Source organism: Solanum pennellii, chromosome 12 (assembly GCF_001406875.1).
Source record: "Solanum pennellii chromosome 12, SPENNV200".
NCBI classification, from domain to species: Eukaryota; Viridiplantae; Streptophyta; class Magnoliopsida; order Solanales; family Solanaceae; genus Solanum; species Solanum pennellii.
This window is the reverse complement of record NC_028648.1, coordinates 7,729,214-7,743,425: the sequence shown is the minus strand read 5'-3', so window position 1 is coordinate 7,743,425 and position 14,212 is coordinate 7,729,214. Positions and strand designations below refer to the sequence as shown.

The window sequence follows — 14,212 nt, the reverse complement described above, 5'->3', positions numbered from 1 at the left end:
ATTTTCATACATTCAACCACTTTTCATTTTTCAGACATATTAATACCCTACAACCACATTCACATAAGAGAATGGAGCAAATTAATTGGGTAAATTTCATGACTTTCAATCAAAAGTAAATTTTTTTATGTTAGTCATCATTATATCATCACTATAATGCATTAGAACTTTAACTCAATGTTTTACCCATATAAAAACACCTTTGGTCATAAATCAATAAAACTTGAACCCAACTTCTTATTATCATGGTGCACCAAGACTTTAATTCGATGTCTTACCCACTTGGTGCGGTGAAATCTGAATTCACCGTTGTACCCTCAACCAATGTCTTAATAAATCAAATGCATTACGAAAAAAATAATTATCGAAAATCATAAGTATAATCTGAATTTGACTTAATATACAAAAAATGAACAAAATCGATTAATTAGAACAACATGTTAGAGTCATATAAAAATCCCTAGTTAAAATAAATTCAAAACATTTTAATAATCCCTCTCAACATTGTGAAAATTATCATAATTCACTAACCATTTTAGAATAACTACAAAACAAGTTTTGTTAGTACAAATAATATGTTAATAACTCAACAAGTAAATGTTTAGATAAAGAAAAACAAAAAGGTGCAAAAGTAACCAACAATAATAATCCAATCAATATGTATATACCACATAACTCAATAAAACAAGATCATAAAGAATAATTTCTTTACAAATTGTTAACGTACAAAATTAAATTTACTTTTTAAATATATAGGTGATCAAATTAAAAGTTAAATAAAAGAAAAATCAACTTGTTGGACTCATATGATTTTGAGATAGTAAGAAAATTAATGATGCATAGTCAAAAGTAAATATAAAATAAACGAAAAAGGGCCTAAAATATCCTTGAAGTATTGAAAATGGTACAAAATTACCTTTCATCCATACATTGGCTCCAAAATGTCCTTTTCATCCACCTATTGACTCTAAAATACCATTGTCATCCACCTTTGAGTTCAAAATTGACCACTTCTTTAATTGTTTTAAAATTAAACTCTTTAAATATTTTTTAAAATACTTGACGTTCAGTTATGATTTAATTTATTAATATAATTTATAAATCAACCCACAACCCACTCATTACTAACTAAACCCCAGCCAATTAATAATTCAATTATAATATCAAATCGTCATAAACACTAATAAAACACGATGAAATTATAGAATCCTGAAAAAGACATTTAAAATTATTCGAGTCTGAATTGAAGCCCCAATTAAATTTAGGTTGAGCCTCTTATTTAGGAGGACACTTTCAATAGGATTCTCTTTCAAGATTGAATTAGAAATTTGTGATTAAATGTAAAGAAGTAATACATCCCGATTTAATTTATGCACTTTTTTAAAATATAATTTTATAAATATTTATGGTTTGTTTTAAAACCTTTTATATATTATTTTGAAGAAAAGTTACCTATGAAGTAACATCACATAATTGAGACGTAAGAATAATTAAGATGAACATAGTAAGACTTTTAAGTTTATCGGTAATTTTTATTTAGACATTTGAATGTATGATAATTTACTTCTATAGATATTTTCGTCTCAAATTTTTAAAAACACTTAATTGGCAGTAGCTTTTCCGTAGTAGCATTAATAATATGACGGGTTTATTAATTTGGAGGGGTTTAATTAGTAATGGGTGGATAGTGGATTGATTTATAAATTATACTAATAAGTTAAATTATAACAAATAGTTGAGCGTCACGCATTTAAAAAAATATTTAAATTGTTTAAATATAAAACCGTTAAACTATTTAAAAAATCCGTTTAAATTTTTTTTCTGAAGACTGAGTGGTATTTATAGGCAAGAAGAATATGTTCTGAAAGGTTGCAACCCTTTCAGAATTGACACGACCATTAATGAAAGTTTGCAACCTTTCAAATGGTATTGACTGTTTCTGAAAGTTGCAACCTTTCAGAAGAGTCATGGCGGGAAATATTTAAATAAAATGGAAAATAAAACGGGTCATGCGCGGATCCGAGTCGGGTCGGGTCAACTAAAAAATAAAAAAAATTTCGGTTAAAACTTCTGTTATCAACTAATTAATTGAAAATATTTTTGGCCATTTAATTAAATAAATAATTAAAACAAACTTTGTCCAAAAAATAATCTCTCGATCGATCATTTGCCAAAGCCAAAGCTAAAGCCGAAGCCGAAGCGAGCGACGATGACGGAGCGAGGGACCCTTTTAACAATTAATAGGAGTGTTTATGTATTTAAACTCTCCTATTTTTCTTTCCATCACCGATGAAAAACAAATGCCTTTTCATTAAAGCATAAGAGGACTTTTCAAGTTCCCAACTCTTTAAGTTCTCAACTTTTCAAATTCCTCTCCTTCCCTCTATTTCCCATCAATTCTTGCTACATACCCAACAATCTCCCACATTGATGGGGAATGGTTATACCATAGGAATGCACAGACAATTGTGTACTTTACAAGCAAGGATTAATTGCATCTGGATAAGTAGGTTTCCCCTTGGACTTCCCGTAGTGAACATATGTCGGATATACTCGGTCAATCGGTAGATGTGATATCTTTGAACCGTCGAGCTTTGGTGTATACCTAGACAACCATATGTCACACAATTAACCCTTTACTGTTTATGATTCTTACGGTTATGTTCGTTTCAGCCATAAACACCTCCTGGTTTCATGAGTGTATAGAGAATAGACTTTTGACATAAAATTCTCTTTGAAGCGACTTCCACTTCACACTCACATAGGTGATTTATAACCGTGTCATCTCGTAAATACACTATTTGGTCGAATCTACCAAACTTAGGAAATCATTACAAACTTTAAGCTTTATTACCTCATTAACAAACCTTAAAGTCTTAACCTTGTTCCTGAACATTATCTTCATCATGAGAATGAATTGAGTTAATTGACAATGTCTAACCGTCAGCCACAACTTTGTTTTTCTCCTTGAATCTAGCTCTTGGGATCTCTAGTCTGCTAGATAGAGTTACCGTCATGCTGACTTGTCCTAAGCCGTAAACCCATTTCCTTAGATGATCTTTCAACTGCCTCTCTCACTAGGCCTGTCGTTAGTGGATCTGACACATTATCGCTTGACTTTACATAGTTAATTGTGATAATTCCACTAGAGAGCAGTTGTCTTACGGTGTTATGTCTCCGTCGTATATGACGAGACTTCCCGTTGTACATAACACTCCTGCCCTACATATTGCTGCTTGACTATCGCAATGTATGCAAATTGGTCCAACAGGTTTGGGCCAGAATGAAATATCCTCTAGAAAATTCCGGAGCCATTCCGCTTCTTCACCAGCCTTATCCAAAGCAATGAATTCAGATTTCATTGTGGAGCGATCAATATATGTCTGTTTGGACGATTTCCAAGAGACTGCTCCTCTACCAAGTATAAAAACATAACCACTCGTGGATTTTACATCATTTGACAAGGCGATCCAATTTGCATCACTATATCCTTCAATCATAGCAGGATATTTATTATAATGCAAAGTATAATGTTGTGTATATTTTAGATTTTCATTCCCATCCAGTGAATTTGATTCGGATTACTAGTGTACCGACTCAGTTTACTAATAGCACATGCTATATCTGATCGCGTGCAATTCATAATATACATCAAACTTCCCAACACTCTGACATATTCCAATTGAGAGTTACTTTGACCTTTATTCTTTTTAAATATACAGCTTAAATTAATTCGAGTTTTGACAACTTTGAAATTCAAATATTTGAACTTATCCAATATTTTTTCAATATAATGAGATTGAGATAATGCTAGTCCCTGGGGAGTTGTGATAATCCTGACCCCTAAGATCAAATCAGCAACTCCTAAGTCTTTCATTTCGAACTTGCTGGACAACATGCGCTTAGTAGCATTTATATCGTCAATTTCTTTACTCATTATTAACATGTCATCAACATACAAACAAACAATGACTCCATGATTCCTAACATTTTTAATGTAAACACATTTATTACATTCATTAATCTTGAATTCATTTGCCAACATTGTTTGGTCAAATTTAGCATGCCATTGTTTGGGTGCTTGCTTGAGTCCATAATGTGACTTCACAAGTCTGTACACTTTTTTTTCTTTACCAGGAAATATAAACCTTTCGGGTTGTTCCATGTAAATTTCTTCATCCAACTCTCCATTTAAAAAGGCTGTCTTTACATCCATTTGGTGGATTTTAAGATCATGCACTGCTGCTAGTGCTATTAACATCCTAATTGATGTTATCCTTGTTACTGGAGAGTATGTGTCAAAGTAGTCCAGACCTTCCTTTTGTCTGTACCCTTTGACTACCAATCTATCCTTATATTTGTCAATAGTCCCATCAGGTTTCATTTTCCTTTTGAAGATCTACTTTGATCCTAAAGGTTTATTTCCTGGAGGAAGATCAGCTCAAGTGTGATTGCTTAAAATTGATTCAATCTCAATGTTGACTGTTTCTTTTCAATAAGTTGACTCTGACGAAGACATAGCTGCTTTAAATGTTTGAGGCTCATTTTCAAGCAATAGTGCTACAAAATCTGGTCAGAAAGAAGCAGATTTTCGTTACTGAGTACTACACCTAGGTTCCTCACTAGTTAGAATATTTTCCATTGATTCTTCTCGTGGTTGTTTAGGTCTTTCACTTGTGACTCACTTTCAGTTTTATACGGATAAATGTTTTCAAAAAACTCTGCATTATCTGATACAATTATTGTATTAACATGAATCTCAGGATTATCAGAGTTGTGAACCAAAAATTGATAGGCTTTACTATTCATAGCATACCCAATAAAAACACAAATCTATTATTTTGGGTCCAATTTTGACTCTCTTCGGTAAAGGAACCTCTACCTTGGCTAAACACCCCTATACTTTGAAATATTTCAAGTTGGATTTTCTTCTTTTCCACAACTCATATGGAATTGATTGTGTTTTTCGATGGGGTACTCTATTGAGTATTTTATTAGCTATAAGGATGGATTCCCCCCCAAAGGTTTTGCGGTGAACCAGAATTGATCATTAATACATTCATAATTTCCTTTAATGTTCTGTTCTTCCGTTCTGCCAAACCATTTGACTGTGGTGTATAAGGTGCAGTAGTTTGATGAATAATACCCATTCCAAACATATCTCTGCAAAAGGAGATTCATATTCTCCACCCCTATCACTCCGAATTATTTTTATCTTTAGATTCAATTGGTTCTCCACTTCATTTTTGTATTGCTTAAATGCATCAATTGCTTCATCCTTACTATTAAGCATATGTACATAACAAAATCAAGTGCAGTCATCAATAAAAGTTATAAAATACTTTTTTCCACCACGAGATGGTGTTGATTTCATATCGCATATATCTGTGTGAATTAAGTCTAAAGTTTTAGAATTTCTTTCAACAGACTTGTAAGGATTTTAACAAACTTACTTTCCACACAAAATTCGCATTTTGACTTATCACATTTAAAATCAGGCAATACTTCTAGATTAACCAATTTTCGCAAGGCTTTGTAATTTACATGTCCCAAACGGGCATGCCATAAACCACTTAACTCCAATAAGTAAACAAAAGCAGAATTTTTATTAATACTGTCAACAACCATTACATTTAGTTTGAAAAGACCCTCATTGAGGTAGCCCTATCCTATGAACATTTCATTTTTACTTATTACAGCTTTATCACTAACTAGGACACACTTAAATCCGTTCTTAACGAGTAGTGCAACAGAAACTAAATTCTTCCTAATAGTAGGAACATGCAGAACATTGTTCAAAGTCAACACCTTGCCGGATGTCATTTTCAGCATTACTTTCCCTGTTCCTGTAATCCTTGCTGTTGCTATGTTTCCCATGAATAAATCTTCATTGTACTCAGCAGGAGTGTATGTTGCAAAGACTTCTTTCGCAGAGCAAATATGTCTAGTGGCACCTGAGTCGAGAAACCACTCCTTGGGATTTCCAACTAAGTTACACTCCGATATCATTGAACACAAGTCATCTGCATCTTCCATCTTTAACTTTGTCTTTGTTTTTGTCCTTTCTTGGAGCATAACAATCAGAAGACCTATGACCAGCCTTGCCACAATTGTAACAGTTGCCTTTGAATTTTTTCTTGGCCCGTTCTGACTTCTGCCCGTTGGACTTCTTTCTCTTTTTTTGTCTTTGGTAGGAGCTTCTTCAACAATATTAACTCCAATGATTGTTGAACTCTTACGAGACTTCTTTTCGGCGTTTTTGTTATCTTCCTCAATCTTGAGACGAATCACAAGATCTTCAAGCTTCATTTCTTTACGCTTATGCTTTAGATAATTCTTGAAATCGTTCCACGAAGGAGGCAACTTTTCGATCATTGCAGCCACTTGAAAAGATTCATTTACTACCATATCTTCAGCAATCAGATCATGGAGAATAAGTTGAAGTTCCTGCACTTGTGATCCAACAGTTTTACTATCTACCATTTTATAGTCTAAAAACTTTGCGACCACAAACTTTTTCAAGGATGCATCTTCTGTCTTATATTTCTTCTCAAGTGCATCCCACAACTCTTTTGAAGTTGTTATTGCACTATAGACATTATATAAGTCATCCTCTAAAGCACTCAAAATGTAGCCTTTACATAGGAAGTCTGCCTGTTTCCATGCTTCAATAATCATGAATTTTTCCCTGTCTGGCATATCATCAGTAGGAACTGGAGTATCTTCACTTGTAAATTTCTGCAGACCAAGAGTGGTAAGCCAGAAAAATACTCGTTGCTGCCATCCTTTGGAATTCACACCTCTGAACTTACCCGGTTTCTCTGCTGGTGGTATAAGAGTTCGGGTTGGTGCTAAGAGTTCGGGTTGGTGCAGCAACAGCCACTGCAACACCAGTGTTTGCCATTTCTGATAAACAAAAATTGATACAATCTAAGTAAGCATTAAACTATAATTGAAGACTTAAAGGAGTATAAAATCACGAAGATTTTTGTCTCCACCAGAAATACAAATTTTATAAAAATAATTCCTTTAAGATTGTTACCCAATTTGTGTTATCAAAACCAGAAATTACTGATTGTAATAAATTGTTCAGAAACACGAAGTAACTGAAATTTATACAATCAGTAAGCAAGATGAACAAAAATTTATTTCACAAAATACTTAAAACGTACCAAAATCTGAAATAATCTTTTAGTTTGGAAGAAGATCAAGTCCACTGAACTCACAGTGTCCCCTTAAGGAAATTATTCCCCTCTAGTATCCGAGGTTTGATTTGGAATATAACCTCCCAGGGTAAAATGATCTTAATAAGCAGAGTGTAGATACCAAAAACTCTACCGTCGGCGAATCAATTCACAGCAGGAAAGTACACGAAGAAAACTGTGTTTTGAAGAAGTAGGAAGATAAAAAAATTCATTTAAAAAATATTCTGAAGACTGAGTGGTATTTATAGACAAGAAGAATATGTTCTGAAAGGCTGCAACACTTTCAGAATTGACACGACCATTAATGAAAGTTTTCAACCTTTCAAATGGTATTGACTATTCCTGAAAGTTGCAACCTTTCAGAACAGTCATGGCGGGAAATATTTAAATAAAACGGAAAATAAAACGGGTCCCGTGCGGATCCGAGTCGGGTCGGGTCAACTAAAAAGTTGAAAATATTTTGGTTAAAAAATTCTGTTATCAACTAATTAATTGAAATTTTTTTTGGCCATTTAATTAAATAAATAATTAAACAAACTTTGTCCAAAAATGATCTATCGATCATTTGCCAAAGCCAAAGCCGAAGCGAGCGACGATGACGGCGCGAGGGCGGTCCCTCTTCCAACCCTTTTAACAATTAATAGGAGTGTTTATGTATTTAAACTCTCCTATTTTTCTTTCCATCACCGATGAGGGACAAATGCCTTTTCATTAAAGCATAAGAGGATTTTTCAAGTTCCCAACTCTTCAAGTTCTCAACTTTTCAAATTTCTCTCCTTCCCTCTATTTCCCATCAATTCTTGCTACATACCCAACAAGTTCAAAGGAAAAGGAAGCAATAAGTGCAGCAGCTACTTTTGGAAATAAAGAAGCATACAGGTTGTGGACATTAGATTGGGTCATCCATCACAAGCTATCATGAAGGCAATATCACTTGTAAAGTACCATAATAGTAGTTCTATGCATGATAAATGTTCCATTTGTCCTATTGCTAAGCAAACTAGATTGAAGTTTCCTACTAGTAGTTCAAGAAGTGTATCTCCTTTTAAACTTGTACACATGGATCTTTGGGGTTCTTATAACATTCCTACTCTCGATAAGAAACATTATTTCCTGACTAATGTTGATGATTATACCAGATTTACTTGGGTATATTTGTTACAGTTAAAGTTTGATGTGATTGTGATATTGCAACAATTCTTCAACATGGTCAAAAATCAGTTTGGAGTCATGCTTAAAATATTAAGGTCAGATAATGGCACTGAGTTTTTCAACTCTCAGTGCACCAATCTCCTACAACAGCTTGGTATTGTTCACTCAAGTAGTTGTGTCTATACCCCTCAACAAAATGGTGCTGTTGAGAGGAAACACATACACATTTTAGATACAGCCAGGGCACTCAGGTTTCAGGGTGGGTTTCCTTTGAAATATTGGGGTGTTTGTGTGAAGGCTGCAGCCTATTTGATCAATAGAATGTCATCTGATGCATTAAATGGACACACTCCATTTGAACTTCTGTATAAAAAGAAGGCAAGTCTAGAACACATTAGAGTTCTAGGATGTTTGTGTTGTGCCACTGCAATGCCAAAACCTGAAAAATTTGGTGAAAGAGCCACAACTTCAGTTTTTTGATGGGGCTTTTCTGAAACTCATAAGGGATATATACTCATGAACATAAAGACCAGTCAGTTCTTCGTGAGTTGAGATGTTTCTTTCAGGGAAGCTGAATTCCCTTTTCTAAAAGACAATCTTGAAAGTACTGTAAGTACTGCTAATGATGTTGAAACATGGAATCTCATGGATACCACTCAGGTTGCTCCTTTAGAACAATCAGATGTCCATGTTCTTGTTCCTGATGATTATCCTGCTGGGACTGCAGATGCATCCACCTGTGGAGTTCATGATAGCACTCCTGTTGTTGCAGATGCAGGTTGTGCTTCTCCTACTGATGATTCAAATATAGAAGGTACTGCTCCAACTTACACATCCACTAGGAGTGCTCAAGAAACAGTTTGGTTGAATGATTATGTGACCACAAAGAAAGCCAATCTTTACTCTCTTTCAAACTACTTGAGCTATGATGCAACATCTCCTAAATACAAAGCCCATTTGGCTAATTTTTCTACATTGGTAGAACCAAAATGTTTCAGTAAGGCAATTTAAGATACAATGTGGGTAAAAGTTATGAAGCTAGAAGTTCAAGCTTTAGAGGATAACAAAACTTGGAAGGTGATGTCTGTTCCGTCCAAAAACGCACGCAAGTGCACGTTGTCACTCAAGTAGTAAGGACACTCTTTCGATCCTAATGTTCGTACCCAAGGGACTTCAAATCAACAAATAACAATTTGCGATGACTATCTAAATTCACTCAAGTATATATTAGATTGAAAAATTCTGTTTAAACTACTAATTTAATATTAACAAGAATTAGCTACTATAAGTAAATGATTTCAATTAAGAAACTTCACAAGTTGGAAAAATATCCCAAGGTTGTAGCATAAATCAAATTCCGGTTCAATGTGGTTCTATTTCAAGGTTCAAAGGGTTAACTCATTGCGTCGGAAATGTATATAGAAGTACATTATCATGCATTCAAGTTCTCAATCAAAACATATTTATAACTCAAGTGTCTAAAAAATTACCGATAAACTCGAAAGTTTGACTATGTTCATCTTAAATATTCATTCGTCTCAATTATCTGGTGTTACTTTAACTTTTTTAAAAGAATATATTAAAGTTTTAATATTTAAAACAAATAATAAATATTTATAAATTATATTAAAAATGTGGACGACTTAATTCAGGATGTACTACTTCTTTACCTTTTAATCATAACTTTCGAATTCAAGTTTGAAAGAGAATCTCATTGAAAGTGTCATCATAAATAAGCAGCTCAACATAAATTTAGTTGGGGCTTCAATTCGGACTCGAATAATTTTGAATGTCATTTTCAGGAATCTGTAATTTTGTCGTGTTTTAGTAATTTTTAGGGAGATTTTGATATTAGGATTGGTCTATTAATTGAGTGAGATTTAATTACTAATGAGTGGGTAATGGATTGATTTATAATTGATATTAATAAATTAAATTATATTCAATAGTTGAGCGCCAAGTATTTAATTTGAACCGTTAAATAAGTGGTCAATTTTGAACCCAAAGATGGATGAAAAGGTATTTTGGAGCCAATAGGTAGTGAAAAGGGCATTTTGGAAACAATAGGTGGATGGAGGTTAGTTTTGTACTATTTCCTATACTTCGAGGTATTTTTTAAAATGCTATCTGGAAGCGTAAGTTTTTTGGATAAACTCTCATGTTGTTGCATTAAAATCAAATGAAAGAATTCTCATTAGCACTTCATTAATCCATAATGACTCAACTTTAATTTTAATAGAAATGGAATCAGGACATGAAGTTTATGTATTTCGGATAATACTTAAGATGGAACTTTAATTTCAATGACTCTTTTGGCTCCAAACCACTGGACTTCCTCTGACAAACAACTTATATTGACGGCTCACTTAAACTGTTATTTACTTTAGACGTGAACAAACCACTCACCTTGAACCATTTAAATACCTTCATAATATATATGAATATTCTAGTTCTAGCAGCTAGAACTAGAATATTGATATATAGTTTATGTATCATACATAAAAATAGTGATGCCCCTCTCAATCAATTCTTGCTAGGATTGAAAATCCTGTATTTTACATATCCATACAATTGAGTCAACCAAAATCTTCAAACATTCTGGAAATCTAACTATTACAAGCTCCAATACAAATCTGATTACGAAGAAGAAGAAAAAAATCAAACATAAACTCTCAAGAACATCTTTTAGGATCAACGATTCAAAATGCTATCTGGAAACGTAAGTTAACTCTCCTGTTACTGCATTAAAATCATATGAAAGAATTCTACATTAGCACTTCATTTCATAATATGACTCAACGTTAATTTTAATAGAAATGAATCAGGGGATATGAAGTTTATTTATTTCGGATAATACTCAAAAAATGGAAATTTTAACATACCTAAATAATTTGAACTTGAAGCTCATAATTTCCCAAGTTTTCTTGCTCTTCTTGAATTTTTTTTGCACTAATCTCTACACCAGAGCCATTCTTCCCTCCGTAACGGTGTATTTGGATCAATTTTAGTGTCATTATTTCTCCAATACTCTCAGGAATCTCCTCCAATTCATTCAAGTCATACAGTAATAGTTTCTCAAGCATTGGAAAACTATCACTACCCGCTTCCCACCTTACCAGACAATCGGACTTAATTTGTAGATATTTTAATTTGTGAAACACAACATCTTCGTCTAGTTTCCAATCTGTTCCATTGAATGCATAATTCGCTTTGAGCACTTCAAGTTTGGGTATATATGCCAACAAATTCATAACATCCCATGGTAATTCAGTAGATGATAATGTCAACTTCTTGAGATTAGGAGGGAAATTATATGCAGAGGAAATCATCAGGTCAATAGTATCCAGCTCCTTTGTGAATAAGAAATCGAACTTTATGTGTAGCGTCTCCAGCTCCTCTAGAAGAATGAGAGAATAAAGAATATCATGCCAGTAAGGATGGTCAGAACTATCTAAAATCTTTAGCTTTTTTAGATTGGGGGTTCTTCTAATGATTTCAGAAACAAAAGTAGAGTTATGGAGACGAAGTGTTTGTAAGTTATTGAGAAACAAAGGCTGTTCTAATTCAAGAGGATCAGATATATATAATGTCATATGATTTTCTACTAGAAGAGGATTACATATGTATAGTGGATAACTAATATCCAAATGTCTTATCTCTGTCATTCTCCAGATATCCAGTGAGTGCTTCAGCCATGCCGATTCAAGACTTACAAGAATTATGGTCTCTAGATTTCTCAATTTGGCTAGTGAAAGAGCTTTCTCAATATTTGCAGAAACATATCTCAAATGTACAAGCTGAGGTATTACACAACCGAAATCTTTCCAGACTGATAATACGTCCAACACCTTAAGCAACTTGAACTGTGAAACAGTGGAACTTGTAATACTAATGCTATGCCTTCGGAAATAATTATCTTCTGTTGTAATAAAGGTGCGGATTATACTTGTAATACCACTGCTAGGACTTGTTGGATAAACTTGCGGATGTTGAAGTTTAGATGGACTGATCACTCTCCGTTGATCATGTATGACTTCTAAGGCCATGGGAGCATTCTCATTCATGAAATGCACAACATTTTCAGTATGAGCTTCTTTTAGGCATAGTTGGCGAAGAAGATCGTGAATTTTGCATGTTCTCATCCTTCCATTAGCCCTTTGTTCACCAGCCAAAATTAGACTTCTATCAATCAACTCTTCGAGATACCCCTCTGCCACAACTTCTAACCTTTTATTGCTTCTTGCCTTGACGAATTGCTCAGCAATCCATAACCTAATCAACTTGGAAACGTTAATCTCCTTGTCTTCTGGAAAGCCTCCAACATACAGAAAACAAGACCTCAAATATTGGGGCAAGTAACTGTAGCTGAAAGAAAGAATTGATTGGCACCGTTCAGATACCGTACCAAAGAATGAGTTCAGATTTTCCTCAACCTTCTTCCAATTGTCATGCGTTGGGTCCATTTTCCCAAGAAGTCCAGCAACAATAACGACCGAGAGAGGTAATCCTCGACATTGTTTTACAATGTGTTTCCCTGTTTCTTTTAACAGTGGAGGACATGCATGTTTTTTGAATAATTATTCGGTGAATAGACACCAACTATCTTCTAGACTTAGAAAAGACTTACTATGAGGTGGAAAATCAGGACAACTGACATAATCAGCAACATACTTAAGGCGAGTGGTTAATAGAATTCGGCTTCTATTGTCATCATTTGGAAATATTCTTTGCATTTGGTCCCATGCCTCGGTACTCCAAATATCATCTATGACAATTAGAAATCTCCTACCCTTAAGACCTCTATACACAGTCTCCATTAGTTGATCATTACTCATTTCTCGATCGTTTCCAGTAATCGAAGAGACAATTTTAAGAAGCATTTGTCTCTCATTGTATTCTTCAGAGATAGTGACCCATGCGTGTTTATCAAATCGACAACGAATAGAATAATCATCATAAAGTTTCCTGGCAAGAGTTGTCTTACCTATACCGCCCATACCAAAAATTGGTATGACAGTTAACTCATTTGTTTGTGAAATGAGGCGATCAAGTATGGTGTTGAAGTCGTCCTCCATCCCAACAATAGTATTTTCCTCAGTTGTACTTTTGTCTGGTGAGGAGGAAGTTGTTGCTAATTCTACAGATTTTCTTCCATGCTTGTTAACATTGATCACCATCACCTCTTTGTTGAGAAAATAAACTTGTTTTTCAACTTTCAACAAATCTTCATAAAAGGATCTACAAGCCTGTTTCCGCTTGTCCTCGTGATCTGCTAGAAGGATGTTTCTTAAACTTGAATCAATTCTATCTTCTGCTTTGTATATTACATTCCTGATTCTTTTTTCTACAACCTTGGAATTGACGCTCGATAAATTAATTATTGTTATAAAAAAAAACATATAACACCAGTAAGATTTAGATAACTATACTAGTGATTAATTACATACCTTAAGAGTTTCAATATCCTTTTTAGTATCGTCAAGGAAATCTTGCAGAGCAGAAAGACTTTGACAGAGAGATTCAACATGTTGTTGTGTACAACATTGACAAACCAAATATTCATTAGGTTTGAAGAGTTGTTTCAATGTATAGATAAGTGAAGAAAGAGCAGCATAAGCCATTTCTCTTTGTTTGCTGGAATAACTAAAGATAGATTATAGAACCTTGAAGATTTATTATTAGGCTAAGTGGTTTTTGTCCAAATGATTTGCTTTTTCTAAATGGGGAACAAAGGTGTAGTGTACTTACCTTTTATCATTTGTTTAATTAAAAGAGATGTTGTATGAGAGCACAATCCAATATACTTTACATTACAAAACAAGAAAATCAAATTGTTTCGCTTAATTAATTGTACT

At 33.8% G+C, this 14,212-nt stretch overlaps 1 pseudogene; it reads right to left on the bottom strand.

The window, feature by feature from the left end:
• Window positions 1-11,239: 11,239 nt before the first annotated feature.
• Window positions 11,240-13,978, bottom strand: LOC107006761 (annotated as a pseudogene).
• Window positions 13,979-14,212: the final 234 nt, after the last annotated feature.